The sequence below is a fragment of the Dermacentor silvarum genome, chromosome 1 (assembly GCF_013339745.2).
Source record: "Dermacentor silvarum isolate Dsil-2018 chromosome 1, BIME_Dsil_1.4, whole genome shotgun sequence".
NCBI classification, from domain to species: Eukaryota; Metazoa; Arthropoda; class Arachnida; order Ixodida; family Ixodidae; genus Dermacentor; species Dermacentor silvarum.
The window spans coordinates 278,410,148-278,425,379 of record NC_051154.1 but is presented as its reverse complement, the minus strand read 5'-3'; positions in this window follow the sequence as shown (position 1 = coordinate 278,425,379).

The window sequence follows — 15,232 nt, the reverse complement described above, 5'->3', positions numbered from 1 at the left end:
CTCTCTGTCCACCACTTCTTCTTGTGTTACTTCAGCAAGGTAATATTGATCGGCGGGCTCTTGGTTGAACGTTTTCCTCGGCTATGTGAGGTCGTCGTTTAGGAATGGGCTCTACTCAGCGGCAAAAACAGGTGCGCCCCGCCTCCACAATCGTACTTCTTCACGGCCTTGTGGTAGACTGGCCGCCTCGGCTGCGGAGATCCAGGGTTCGATTCCTACCGCCTTCGCGCATCCGCTGGTTGGTCGGAAAGGGGTTCTGGACGTCTATTTCCCTACGAACCTATTACGGAGGGGGGGGGGGGGGGGGGGGCTTCTTCGGGTTGTTGAGAAACACCCATTTTCAAGCGCCCAGGGCCCATAATAGCCGAGTACGTTACCGGGAGCACACATGTATGTAACTTTTTCAGTAGGTACCCGGCCGGAGCACAGTCGCGCCGGATGCTCTACAAGGGCCGTCTTGGTGTGAGAAAAGCGCCCACAGACCACGCCTACGAATTTCTGTCGACATGCGAACCCGCACAAAGCTTCACAAACATACGCGACAATTATTGATAAGATGAGAAGCCTACAGTTAATGAAAGCATTGAGTAAATTGATTGTCTATTGCTTAGGCAGAATCGCTAATTAAGCAAGTACTCAAGTAACGAAAACTGATGCCACGGGCGCTGAACTCACAATTGATCTGTATTGTTGACGGACAGAAATATATAGGTAGGAGTGAGGTAATTATTGAAACTTAGAAGTAATATGGAATGAAAAGCGAACGAGCTGTTGGTGTGGTGCCAGCCCACATCCTCCGCATTGTGCGTCAAAATGCAGGCGTCAAAATATTCAGCGGGGCGATGAGGGAAAAGCGGCCTCCTGAAAGTCTTGCCTCAGCCTCATCCACTCTATGCATGCACAGTGGTGCACCGTGCGGTGTGCAATACTTCCATGGATGACTTGCTTTGCTTACGCTGGCCAACCACCACTATTGTTTTATTGGAGAGAAATGCGACTCCAAGTTTATATGGAGGATGCGCCAAGTATGATAAAAAAGATTTTCGGCGAGCAAGCACGTTTCCTTGATTTTTTAATCGTCAGAAAATTATCGTCAGCCAAAAGTAAGCAGCTTCGTGGTTCCTTGGAAACTCACCTCGGGAAGCGATGACAGAATACATTAATTGGTTGGCAACACGTGGCAGATGGGTGGTAAAAATTTGTAGTACTTTCGGCGAGCAAGCTGAAAATTCTCCATTTATTTAGAAACAAATACGCTATAAAAAGACGACCGACAAAACAAGAACAAGAAATACCAACACTGATAATTGGCAAGTATTTGTTTCATATAATTTTATATAGGTGTACAAAAACCAAGTAAATGAAAGAAAGTAAATGCACGACGCGTCGCAAAGAACAACTATTTCGCATGCAGTGCCATCGACGGCTTACTCGTGAAATGATCTTCTGTATTGACCATGGGGAGCAGGGCAGTTGGTCTCCACCTTGTTTCGTCGTTGTGCATGGTGAATTTTAATGAGAAGCATTATATGGATTGCGGTTGCTTCGCGCTGATCTTACTTGATGAGCGAATCTCAAATTTTATGCTGTTTTTGGTCTGCCTTGTATAAACAGAGCCAAATGAATGACAGGTCATGCAGACCGCCTGTGGCCCAACGATAAAAAGAAGATGGAACATATCGGAACACCGCAAAAATTATTGTTTTGCTTTTATCTTCTATGCTTTGTCACATCACACTAGGGATATGAAGCTGTGGGTCTGAAGTATTCCCGTCTGGTCGGGGAGTGTCACAGTAAGTAACACACAGTGTCGACCAAGTTGAATATATTCAAATAAGATACGAGGTATCCTTACGGGAGCCTTGATCACAATGGCAGCCTCGTTCACAATGACTAGGTCATTGCGGTCACCTTAGTCGGCACTGGGTGTATTGCTTACTTCAGGCATGTATTCGCTTCTTCGGCCCACGCAAAACGTTAAATGCGAATTATTACGTGCGTGCTTTCATTCCCGTGGTCGTCCTCTGTTTGTGTAGCGCTTTCTTTCGCCACGAAACGAAGCCGTACACCCTCGGCCCCAACCTTCCGACTCCTCGTTTCAGTAGACCTGTTTCGCTGAACTTTATGCAGAAAATTGCAAACGACGACCGCAGATGCATCGCGTACCTTGCACTCTTTACCTCCAATTCACATTTGCATGCGCAGGCGAGACCATCATTATGTGACGCGAGTTTTCTGTAAAACGGGAAATCGGCAATATTTATTTTGTTCGACACGTGACCGTCCCCTGAAGAAGTCAATGCTTTACTCAGGCTTTGTTCACTATTGCTCGGGTTCCGGCAAAGCTAGTGCAGCACTCTGGTTGTTCAGCGAGAAACCGCCATGACTTCTCGGCAACACTTCACGCTGACCTTTAATGTACCTGGCTACGTTTCGTGTGACGTTTTGTTGTTCATATTTTGTCGTTTGCATGGTATGGCTTCCCATTGGCAGTGTTAGGTTGCGCATATGGGATTATAGTATTGGTAAGCTGTGGCATTCTGCACAAGGTACAATTCACAGGTGCGGTGACTCTGTTTAAGCCTGAACGTAAAGACAATACTAAAAATAGGCACTCGTGTGCAGTGCTTTGGGTACACGTTGAAATACAGCCTGTGGTAAAAATTGGCCAGATGTTCTCTACGACATCTTCTTGGCGATAAAACCTCTGACTCAAATCATTCAGGCACTGCTTCTGTACGCATGCCCTATGTATGCATTGCGTCACGCTCGCATGCATACCATCGATAGAAATTTGTACTGCATTTAGAATGCTTGCTATTACTGGTGAATGTTTTTTGTGCTGTTTATGTACAACTACTTGTTTATTGCGTTTCAAATGCTATAAACTGTTAGCCTCCGATGTCGTAAGAGCGCTATGTGCTTTCGCCTCCTACTTTGATGATTGCTTTTAGGCGTAACTGCTTTGCTATTTTCTTTTTCCTCATCTGCTGAATCGGCTGGCCTTATTGCGACGATAAACACATCTTAACTAAGGAAAGCTACATACAGAAGATTGGGTGCTTAAATCTTGCATTTCCGTAACGCACACAAAACGAGCGATGTTAAAGAACACTGCAGTGTTAAAAACGAGTGGCGCTACATTAATGTCAAAGTGGTGCATGTATCCGCAAAGGCTTGCTAGCCTTGTAAGCGTGACCGTTCAGGATTAACTTGACCCCACCGCACATGTCATGTTCTACTCTTACAATGACTGGCGATGAAGCTTACATGACTCAACGTGAAAGACGAAAATAACTGCTGCGCTAGAATCGCTGCCTCCGCTTGTTGTCGCGTAATATTCTGCGATGATTTCGGGTGATTGCTGCTTTTGCTTCTCCCATTCTTTGCTGCAGCCGCTTCATGTGCTATCTTTGCATTCTATACCGGGACGCTCCTTATTCAGGAATTGTATCCCATGTACCCACAGTCGAACCTGCTCTTGTCTCTCCTGTATATATATGAACCGGAAATGATGTGTCAAGTGAAAAAAAATGTAAAAGCCATCTCTTCCCTGTTCTGTTCAGCACGCACACAATTGCTGGTCAAATAAAGTTCATTTGTGGAGTTTATAGCTGATGCTGTGGCTTTTCTTCGATCATGTAGCACTAAAGAGACCCCAGGCATGTTATGTCTCAGTTGATGCACTCACTAAATTAAGGTGCGCGTAGCGCTTGGTCTTGGGAGTGCCTTACAATTTATCTGTTGCAATATTCGGGGACTGCAGAGCCAGTAGCTGCCTGATGGAACGTTCTTCTTTCTACATATAAAAGACTACGACTTTTTCATCGAGACAGTGTTCATATATATATACTTCCATCACCTAATGCGTGATTTCTGTCCTGTATGAATTTGCTTCACCACAGTATTTTTTTAATGGAGGCAAAATATCATGGATGCCTAGTTTGTTCACGAAGCACTATCGTGGTGCATGTCAACGTAGCGGTAAGATGGTGAAGCGGCGTCTCCATGCGGGGTCCGTCGGTCGCTGGGCTGCTACAACGCACGCCATCGCCTAAGGTCTTAACATCTCGTGTAACAGCGCGAAAAATAACAAGGAAGGGACGACAATAGAGACAGAGTGAAAAGAGCGCTGACTTCCAACTGTTTATTCTACTGACGATGCTAGGCATATGTACATATACGAAGCGTCAGCGAGAAAGGAAATTCAAGAGGATAAGGAAAGAAACTTCAATCAGCATGAATGGCACAAGGTGATAACAACATGGACCCAATCACCAACCATCTAAAAATCGTAGTTCTTCCTTAGTCAGTGTTAGTGATGGCATACTCACACACATTTCTCCCGCACGAGCAATCTTAACTGCCTCAATTATTTCTCTGACGCGCTGGTCTTTGTGTGGAAATACAATCCCGCTTTTCTTGAACTCAGGCTTGCATGGCTTGGTATGACGACACGTAGTTTTATCACCGCATTGACGGCAGTGTAACCCAAGCTGACCCTGATTACCGTCACTTACATTCTTACTGTGCTCTCTTAGTCTGGTGTTTACGCATCTGCCAGTCTGTCCAATGTATTCGCGTCCGCAAGCCAACGGCACGCGATATACGACACCCTCGTCACAAGAGATAAAACGATCCTGGTGCTGAACCTTGCATGATTTCTTCTCTTTGATATTGCACGGGTTTGTTTTCTTGCAAAGGATTGAAAGTTTTAGCGGAGCTGAAAACACAACATCAACGCCTACGCGTTTCCCAATCTTCTTTAGATTGTGGGAAGTTTGGTGGATGTACGGAATGACGGCTATTTTCCTGCGCACGTCCGAACCTGCCACATCTTTCTTCTGAGATTGCCGAACTGCTCTCATTTTTTGCAACAAGCCCTCAGCCACAGACACCACCAAGGGTTCTGGGTATCCCGCGTCAGACAGCCGTCTATGTTGAAGTGCTAGGCTTTCTTGGAGCATATGTTCACAAGACTTTGTTAGCGCATTAGTAAAGCAGTACTTAACAATGCTACGCTTCACGAGCTTTGAGTGGGCAGATACAGCCGGCAATAAAGCTTTTTTTGCTCTCGGTTCATAACCCCAACATACGTGATCATTAAAAAACTTTAGTCGTAGCTCTAAAAATCTAATAGAATTCTTCTCAGGCAGTTCATGCGTCAAAATTAAGGGGTTTAAGTTGCGCTTGAAAATATCAAGCACGTTTTCAACTGAGTCATAAAAATCCGCATTGGCGTTGTCAATGATGATTAAAAAGTCGTCCACAAATCTAAAAACTTTGATTACACTTGTCCCATCGAGACATGTGTCAATCTTCCTGTCGTGCATAGCTAAAAACAGGTCGCTGAGGACAGGGGCTATACATGACCCAATGCAAATTCCGCGTTTTTGCAGGTAAATACCTTTCTCCCAAGTGGCAAAGGTAGATCTCAGATACACCTCAAGCAATTCCAAAAAACCACTAACAGATACTCCACAACTGTTTTGAAATGAAACGGCACCTAACTTGTCAATAGCCTGCTCAACACACGATATTAGTGCATCTTGTGGTAAAGAGTAGAAAAGGTCTTTTATATCTATAGAAAAGGCAGACACATTTGCATTTTTATGCTGCAGCAAGTATTCAGCAACCTGCGTAGAGTTCTTTACTAGGAATGGGTCTTCAATTTTAAGCATGGTCAGCTTATCTTGCAGGAAATCAGCTAAAAATTTTTGCCCTGTTCCCTTCTCTGAAATAATAACACGAAGGGGACAGCTATCCTTATGAGTCTTTGCCGAAAAAAAACATATCTAAGCATGGTTTTTTTCATTTCCTGGATTTGCTTTACAAGTGAAAGGATTCCTAAGCGTTTGCACAGTTTCATTGCTACTGCCTTAGCTTTTTTAGGGCGCACTTGGTCCACCCTATTGAAATTGCAGTTGGTAGCTTCGGCTGCTTTCGCTCGGAACACGTCATTTGGAAAAACAGCGAAACCACCGTCTTTATCAGACGAGAGAACACAAAGGCGGTTATTGCACAAAAATTCAGACGCTGCTCTCAACGGCACTGAGCGACCAGACCTCACTGAGCGTTCAAGAACTTCCACTCCTTGGGCAATGCAGCTGTTCCTATTATCTTCCGGTGCGAGTCTTGCTACTTGTCGGACCATTGCCAGGAGCTCCGGCGCGTTTTTCCTAGGTTCAACGGCACACTTTGGTCCGAGCTGGAGGGTGCGAAGTATGTCCGCCGGGATTTCCGCGTCACCTTCGATGTGAACAGGGCTGCAGGGGCTCACCTTTTTCTTGCCAGGTTGAAGTGCTCGAAGCCGAGGTAGCAAAAGTTGCCAGAGACCCTCAGTGGTCCAGCGGTAGCGCTGCCATATGCGTGGAGCCAAAGGTCTGGAAGCAGTCCTATTCACTTGCACATACTCCCTATGTCTTCTCCATTCAGACCGTAGAATCTTGAGGACCCTTGTTGCGTGCCCGACAGAAGGATTGATTATCCCGAAGTTCATGCGAAGGGAAGGCGGTAAGAACTTGCCCCGTATACAGAAGGAAAGTGTGCGAGCCTGGCATGTTGCGTCGGCAGCCAAGGACGCGAGAGCACTTGGATGAAGAGAACACAGAGTAGAGCCCGATGTACTAGAAATGCGTTGTAGAATAGCAGCTTGCTGGGCTAGTTGGTTCATTGCAACTCGTGTAACAGCGCGAAAAATAACAAGGAAGGGACGACAATAGAGACAGAGTGAAAAGAGCGCATCACTTAACATCACTATGTCCTTGTTGTCTCTTTTCTGCATCAGCTGTTAACAGCCCTATTTTAAACATATTGTTACATAGAATCACAGTAGGGAAGCTATTTACAAGGTGTATTTACGAGGGACATCAAGCAATAGCCAACATTGAACCCTATTGCAAAAACCGTCTTCCAGTGCATCCTAGTGTGAAACCAGCGCGTTTTTTGACACTGGATGGTACTGAGGACGCTGGCGCACGCTTGGAGTCACTGCGACACTGGTGAGATCGCTGGATAAGTGCTGGGTCACACTGGGTGAGACGCTGGTTTCACTGCTATGACGTGGGGCGCACTGGTGTGCGCTGTACACGCGCTGGTTGGCGCTGGAGTTCGCTGGCTCGTACTGGAGACTGCGCTGGTGTCGTTTGCGCCGCACTGCCAGAGTACAGGCGCTGTTCAATATTAAAGGCTTGATAAATTTTATGGGCCTGTCCTGTCCAAAAACCAGACTCCTCTCCTAAATGCAGTTCACCTGCGCTTATTAGCTCGGTTCATATAATACCAGGAATAAGCGATCACCACGCTGTCATTGCAAACATTAAAACAGATATTAACCGATCAAGATCTCCCACATCAAGGAGTGTTTTTTTTATTCGAAAAAGGTGATTATTCCAGTATCTCTCAGGAGCTCCTAGATCACTTGCCGGTTTTTGAATGTCTTGCTGAGGATTACGATATCCATGATTTATGGCGGGTATTTAAAGATAAACTGCTTGAGCTTACGGACAAGTATGTTACAAGCATACATTCCACCAGACTCAAAAAACGTAAAAAAACCTGGGTGAATTCGCGTATTCTCAGAATAATTAAAAAAGAAAGAGAGCATTTAATAAATACCGAAAAACTAAAAGTGTGAATCACATAAATAAGTTATCTCAAGCAAAAAAGGAGTATAAGTTTGCTGTAAAAATACGAAGGAAGAGTATTTTAAGACACTCTACGACAAAATGAAATCTAATCCTAAAGATTTTTTGAGGTTTTTAAAAGGATGCGGATCAGATTTTGTAGGAATAAATGAAATTGTTTGTAATCAACAAGTAATTACAGACGATACCGAAAAGGCAACGTGTTTCTACACATATTTTCAATCTGTCTTCCTACCTAAATGCAACCAAAGCCCTACACTACATGCAAGTACACTTCCTTTAATAGGACAAGTTGAATTAAGCGTTAGAGGCATCGAGGCACTCCTCAAGGTTATAGATGAAACCAAAGCAAACGGTCCAAATGGTATATCTCCACGTATACTAAAGCGGTGTGCTACACCTATCTCGATGTACCTTTATCTAATCTATGTGAAATCGCTATCCACAGGGCTCTTACCTAATGATTGGAAAACCACTCAGGTTGTACCTAATCATAAAGGGGGTTCGAAAAGAGATGTCGCGAATTACAGGCCTATCTCACTAACATCCATCTCGGGCAAAATCATTGAGCATATTTTATATACCGAGATAATGCGTCATATAACAAATAATAATATGCTAATGAAAGAACAACACGGGTTTCGGAAAGGTCTATCTTGCACAACTCAATTAATTGAGTTTTATCATGAATTGGCATCCGATATTGACGAGGGAGGACAAATAGAATGTGTATTTTCAGACTTTCGCAAGACATTCGACACAGTGTCACATCCACTTCTTATTAAACTTAAAATGTTAAATATTACCTCAAGTGTGCTCACATAGATTGTAAATTATCTTTTTCAGCGTTGACAATGTGTTGTTTTGAACGGTAAAAGCTCGGCCTACGCTGATGTGACGTCAGGAGTACCACGGGGCTCAGTCTTAGGGCCACTTTTGTTTTTACTTTATATAAATGATATTTCTGTTGGTATATCTTCGTGTATACGGTTGTTTGCCGATGATTGTGTTGTTTATAGGAAAATTAAGAGTGAAGAAGATGCTGCCATGTTACAATTAGACTTAGAATGTATTAATACTTGGTGTTCCACGTGGAAGATGAATTTGAATTTAAAAAAGTGCGTTCATCTATGTTTCACAAGAAAGAAGAAACGGATTGTAAGTCTTTACCAGATAAATAATACCCTGATAAAAAACGAACCTATATACAAATATCTAGGCGTGACGTTATCATCTGACTGCTCATGGTCTGCTCATGTGGATGACGTCATTGTAAAAGCTGGTAGGGCACTCGATTTTATTCAGAGGGACTTGAAAGGTTCACAGCCCAACCTCAAGAAAACTGCTTACTTAACATGTGTGAGACCGATTTTAGAATACGCTTGCGCCGTCTGGGACCCCGCGCAAAAAAACTTGATTGATAAACTGGAAAGAATTCAAAACCGAGCAGCTAGGTTCGTCCTGGGGCGATATGGGCGGAGAGAAAGCTGTACTCAAATGAAACACGAATTGGGAACTGCTTTACTCTCGGCGGAAAAAGTTGAGACTAAAATTTGTACACCTGATATTTAATAATAAGACTGGAATCAGCAGTGAAAGCTACTTGAAGCAACCACATTATATTTCTAGGCGTAATGACCATTCTCTTAAAATCCGCGAGTACGGTGCCAGGACGCAAATGCTTGCGGATTCCTTTTTTTTTGTCAAAACTATTGTGCAGTGGAATCAGCTTTATGATGAGGAAGTGTACTGTACGAATGAAGATTAGTTTTTTCCCCCTCCTGCAACCCCCCTGCTATAACGCCTTCGGGCAATGCGGGGTAATTCTTGAATAGAGAATAAATAGCGCTATAATTTGCGGTCATAAATATCTGTTTCGTGTCGGTGGTGTTGCAGCTTGGAATAAAGGTGCGTGAGCTGCCCATGCATATGCGACACTGAAGACCACTTTCGCTTTGTGCATTGCCCTTTTGACTGTGGGTATAGCTGTATTCGTGAACGAAATTACGCAAACGCATATAATACCTCGTTGTCCAGTAGTTTGTACGCAAGCGATGACTTACACTTGTCGCAGTGTTGTGCAGTCGACACGAAACCCAGCAGCCGTTCAGACTCGTTCGAACGGACCTCAGGAAGCCTGCCTCTGATCGATATTATCGCACTGACAACAAAGCTGAGGCGATTCGTGCGCTTCTTTCCTTAGTGTACTAAAAATAATAGTTAAAGGGTTCTCAAGCTCAAATACAAACATTTTCATTATTCATTAGGTATTCATTAGGTACCCGCGCCGAGATAGTTCACTTCCACCGAAGGCTAGGCCTACCGTACCCGCTGAGTGCGTGTACACTCTGTCGGCCCGTCTGGGCTGAGAAATCAACAAGTCTAACGAGGATAAATCACTCTGTAGTTCAGCTTTCCCATCGGTGTTTTTGAACAGACCAATCTTTCGTGTCTGAAGTGTCAGCAGAACAAGCAATGAGTGCCGATATGACTCATTATAGACGTACCTATATGTGCTGTCGCCGAAGGCTGCCAGTCGTATCAACAGACCGCTTCTATGGCGAAGATATGTGACTACACATACGTGTCGATCGAAATGCATTGTCGAGTTATGGAAATGTTTCATTACCCTTGCGCGAAGAACAAGAAACGGCTGTCAAAATCGGCAGTAACAGCCCGTACAGCGTCCCGGGTTGGCGATTCATTTAAGGCTTTTTTCCGGAGTTAATAAGGCACCATGCATTGCAGTTTGCTCGCGATCTATGTGCCACTACAAGTGAAGCTTTGGGACGGCCAGTGTCAAAACCAGCAAAACTGGAGACACGCTGTATACATTCGCCGTGATACTTTCGATCGCTTATCACGAAAGAAGACTGTCCGAGTTGTGAAAATATCAAAGTGCGCATGCTCTGCATATGATAGAACGCGTTCGCAATCGATATGAGCAGCGGGAACAATTGTGAGCTTGATATCGTCAAAGCGCAAGGCATACCTCTCAAACGAGCGACGATAAGGAAGCCGTTGTCGTTCGGAATGGCGTATCATTTTCGTCGCCTCTCTAGCGGCCGGCGTCGGCAATACTGGGGCGAAACAAGAAATGTCGCAGCGCCATATCAATCGGTATGGCGCTGCGACTCAGTGCCCATACCATACCAATCGGAAAACAAATCAGTGTTTCAGCACTTCCAGGCATACTGTGCAATACAGACAACAACTTTTTCGTTCTGATAAAGGAGTAAGTTTTGGTTGCGGGGCAATAGGGCATCTACCATGTTTGTGCGATACATCTGGGCATAACTGCAACTGCGTGTGCGTGTTTACCTGGCAATTTATGAATCGGTAATCACGCATAGGCGTGGCGTAGTGGTAAGATGCTGGGTTAGGAATCTGTAAGTCGGAGGTCCGAATTCTGGGGGTTTCTCGTTTTACCTTTTTTTTCGTTCTTTTTCATTGCATTACAGCGCTCTCTGTTCCTTTTTGTATTTGAAAAAAATATATAAGGTAACTAGGCACCACGTATTTCTCGCTCTAGAGCTGCATTTGGCACCGGCACACCGCGCCCAGCGCCTTCAAGTATGGCGCGCCTTGCCAGCGTCCCAGCATCCAGCGCGCGACACTGGGCCCATAATCAGTCATGGCACTGGGCACTGGATACCCGATTTTGCAATAGGGAAGCCAGCCGACATAACAATTTAGGCGTGGCTCTGCTATCGCAAACACCAGAGACCATTGGAGCTGGAAAAAGTCTAGTAAAGTAGTGGCAAACCACACACTTAGTCCAAGTTTTGCTGGACTGTGCCCCATCTTCGCTGGTCTCTGGTGTTTGCGATAGCAGAGCCGCGCATAATTTTTTTTGACATGCCAGTGCAGATTGAGAATTTCAAGATTAGCAATCTCTCTTCTAGCAAAAGCCACAGCTCATAAATCCAGTATGAGAAACCAAGTATTTCATTTTCCAATTCTCCTAATCTGCACCCTCACTCATACTTTATACTTCACTCATCCTGCTACTTTCATCTTCGTCCGTCTCTTCTTTGTAGGCTTCTTCAGCTTCTTCACATTCTCCCCTATATGCTTCACACATCTCTTCAACTTCTTCCCTTTGTTCAGGCAGCGGCTCAACTTCAATGGTATTTGCAGGTAGCAAATGCTCTGCAGCGACGGACACCGGGCGCGTTCGGTGAGAACGCGGGGAAACGCGGTCGGCGTCGGCAGCAGCTATACGCGTCCCACTACCACCTGCTTCACTGCTCCTCTCTACCTCGCATCCGCTATGCGGCGCGATGCTATTTTTATACTCTGCTTTCACTCTCTCTCAGCTCTCTCCCCCAGCTCAGCGAAGCTGCGGACTATCATTATAGCACGGCTATACGGCTATACCTGCAGGTATAGCCGTAGGCTCGTTCTTGGAGCTGCTAAGCACCTACCTTGGCTCTACTTATGTTGAATGGAAGGGAGACACTTTTAGGGGCGAAGCTCCTTATAGCGGCACCCGTTCCGTCCCCGTAGTAGTAGTAGTAGTAGTGTGTAACCAGTCTGAGAAAAATGAGAAAAAAATTCCGAAGTTGTGTCCGTAGCGCGGAATCGAACCAGGGACCCCTCGCTTCCGAGCGCGCGGCGTTAGCCCACTACGCCACGAAGCGGACATGGACAAACGCACCACGATGGCTATAAATACCCAACATTAACGAAAGGCCGCGTTTCTAGCGCGTTTCTAACGCGTTTGTGCTAGCGCGTTACGGCCCGTGTAAGAAGCTGGTGTAAGACGCTGTGGCCTCTCCACCTTACCTTCAACGCGTTTCGAACGCGCTGCCCAAAGCGGTGGCAAGTCAAGTTCAAGTCGAGGAGCGTTTATGAATACGGGGGGTATACTCTCTCAGCAGTCATGTGATGGCGTCGGCAAACGCGGTGCACGTTCCGGCATGTGTAAATGGCTGCGTAAGACGCTGTGGCCGCTCCCCCTTACTAGAGAGTACTGCACGTTTCTAACGTGTTTGTGCTAGCGTCCCCTTAAGCGGGAGATCCGATGATTCCCTCCGGAGCTTCGCCCACTCATCATCATTCACCTCGTGGATCTGCTGTCATTTTTTATTGCGATAGCAATTATATGGACACTCAAAAGCAGATTTCTGCCGTCGGCGTCGCCGTCGCCGTCGGCGTCGCCGTCGCCGTCGCCGTCGCCGTCGCCGTGAGGTTCCGTATGACGTCAATGGAGATGAAATCGTGGCCGCGCGCCGCCGAACGCTGTATGTGCGAGTGAAAGGGCGCGAGGGACGCGCTCTTTCACGGGGAGTGAACGCACGGCGGAGAACAAACGCGCGTTCTGCGCCGTGCTTCCTTAAGGGCTGCAGAAGTAGGCGTCTCTTTCCTCCTTTACAATCACCATATATGTAGAGCAAACGCGCCTTCTTCCGATGCGCGAGAGGCCGTGGGGGAGGGGGGGAAGGGGGAGGGAAGGGAGGCGACGTTTAGCTGCGGCACCAAGTGCCTATTTATATCAGAGGCTCCGGCAACAGTCACCAACGCCGCACGCATTTTGAGCGAACGCGGGCAAAATGCCGACGGCGTCGACAACAGTTCGGCGCGTTGCCGGTGCTGCTGCATGTCCAAGTTTATACAGCTGATAAAGCTAATATCATTACTCCGTATATCTCTCTACAAATTTGCTATCGCAATTGATGCTTCACCTTTCAGGTGAAACTGCGACAACTTTTTTTTTTTTTCGAAAAGCTTGTTTTGGATTATTCAGGTGTGCGGCAGGAGTGGCGAAATTGCTTAACCGATTAACGGCGCGATGGAGCAGAACTTTTGGAACACTCAGATGTTTATTCTACGTGCGACTTGTCAGTGTAGCAGCGGGCCCTGTTCCTTGCGAATGGGGCCAAATGCTGCATTTTTTCCCCGGTACCACACAGCTGCAGATATAACACAATCGTGGTGCATTTTCTGGGGATGGCAACATGATCGTCATATGACGCCTGACGAGATCCTGAAAATAACACAAGTGAAAAGCATACGCGAGGTAAGCAGGTACTCAGAGTTCGCATACCAAGACGTGAACGTTTGCATACTTGAGATAAACGCTGTGTTTTCTCGTCCTGCTTATTCATTGAGCAAAATGAACGCGACGAATTACGCTTTGTTTTCTCTTGGGCTATTGCATTGCGAAAGCTCGTTTGACGCGAAAGCAGGCGCGGACGACAGAAATCTCTAAAGCTATTGTTATGAATGAGACATTTCGAGGTCGCATTTGCAGGTGGTCTCCCGTGTAGCAATCAGTCGCTCTGAGTCTCCAGCGTGAATGCCTCTTCAGAGCGGCCTCGGTTTCCTAAAGAACTCTATCTCCAAACAACCGTAGTCGTCGTCTGGCCCACTGTGGCAGCAGTCATTGTAATCGAGCCCAATGCGCTTCACCTACTGCGGCGGCACATTGGCTGCAATGGCAGTACAAAGTCAACCAATACAGCAGGCGATAACAGAACATGAAACGTTCTTGGAATTATTTATTTTACTATTATTGCGATAGCAATTATATGGACACTCAAAAGCAGATTTCTGCCGTCGGCGTCGCCGTCGCCGTTGCCGTCGCCGTGAGGTTCCGTATGACGTCAATGGAGATGAAATCGTCGCCGCGCGCCGCCGAACGCTGTATGTGTGAGTGAAAGGGCGCGAGGGACGCGCTCTTTCACGGGGAGTGAACGCACGGCGGAGAACAAACGCGCGTTCTGCGCCGTGCTTCCTTAAGGGCTGCAGAAGTAGGCGTCTCTTTCCTCCTTTACAATCACCATATATGTAGAGCAAACGCGCCTTCTTCTCACGCACGAAAGGCCGCGGGGGGGGGGGGAGGGGGGGGAAGGGGGGCGACGTTTAGCTGCGGCACCAAGTGCCTATTTATATCAGATGCTCCGGCAACAGTCACCAACGCCGCAGGCATTTTGAGCGAACGCGGGCAAAACGCCGACGGCGTCGACAACAGTTCTGCGCGTTGCCGGTGCTGCTGCATGTCCAAGTTTATACAGCTGATAAAGCTAATATCATTACTCCGTATAGCTCTCTACAAATTTGCTATCGCAATTGATGCTTCGCATTTCAGGTGAAACTGCGACAACTTTTTTTACAGAAGGACGGCATCTGCATTGGATTTTGCATTGCTCCCGTCCTGAGTGACATCTTTTTAGCGAAATTAGGCAGGCTGTTGCAACAGCGCCTATCATCCATGCATGTACTACGTGTGTTTAGATTTGTTGATGATTTTTTAGTGGTCTTAGAGTGTGACGAAGAATACTTGCAAAAGCAGTCTTCCGAGATAATTTCAGTCTTTAGTGAGTGCCTAGCACCTTTAGTAGGAATTTACCAGCTTCCAGTTGACTGTCATTTACGTTTTCTTGATTTAGGGCTCCATTTCTCATCCAAACATGTCTGCTGGGAGTTACAGCCTAGAGCAAAGAAACCAATTTTGATGTTTCATTCTTCTCATTCAAAGCTCGTAAAGCGCGGTATAGTTCGCACGTCTTGTCTGCCTCGTCCTTGTCAGTGTGAGTTAGCGCAGTTAAAAAATTATACCATGCGGTATAGTTCATTCATCC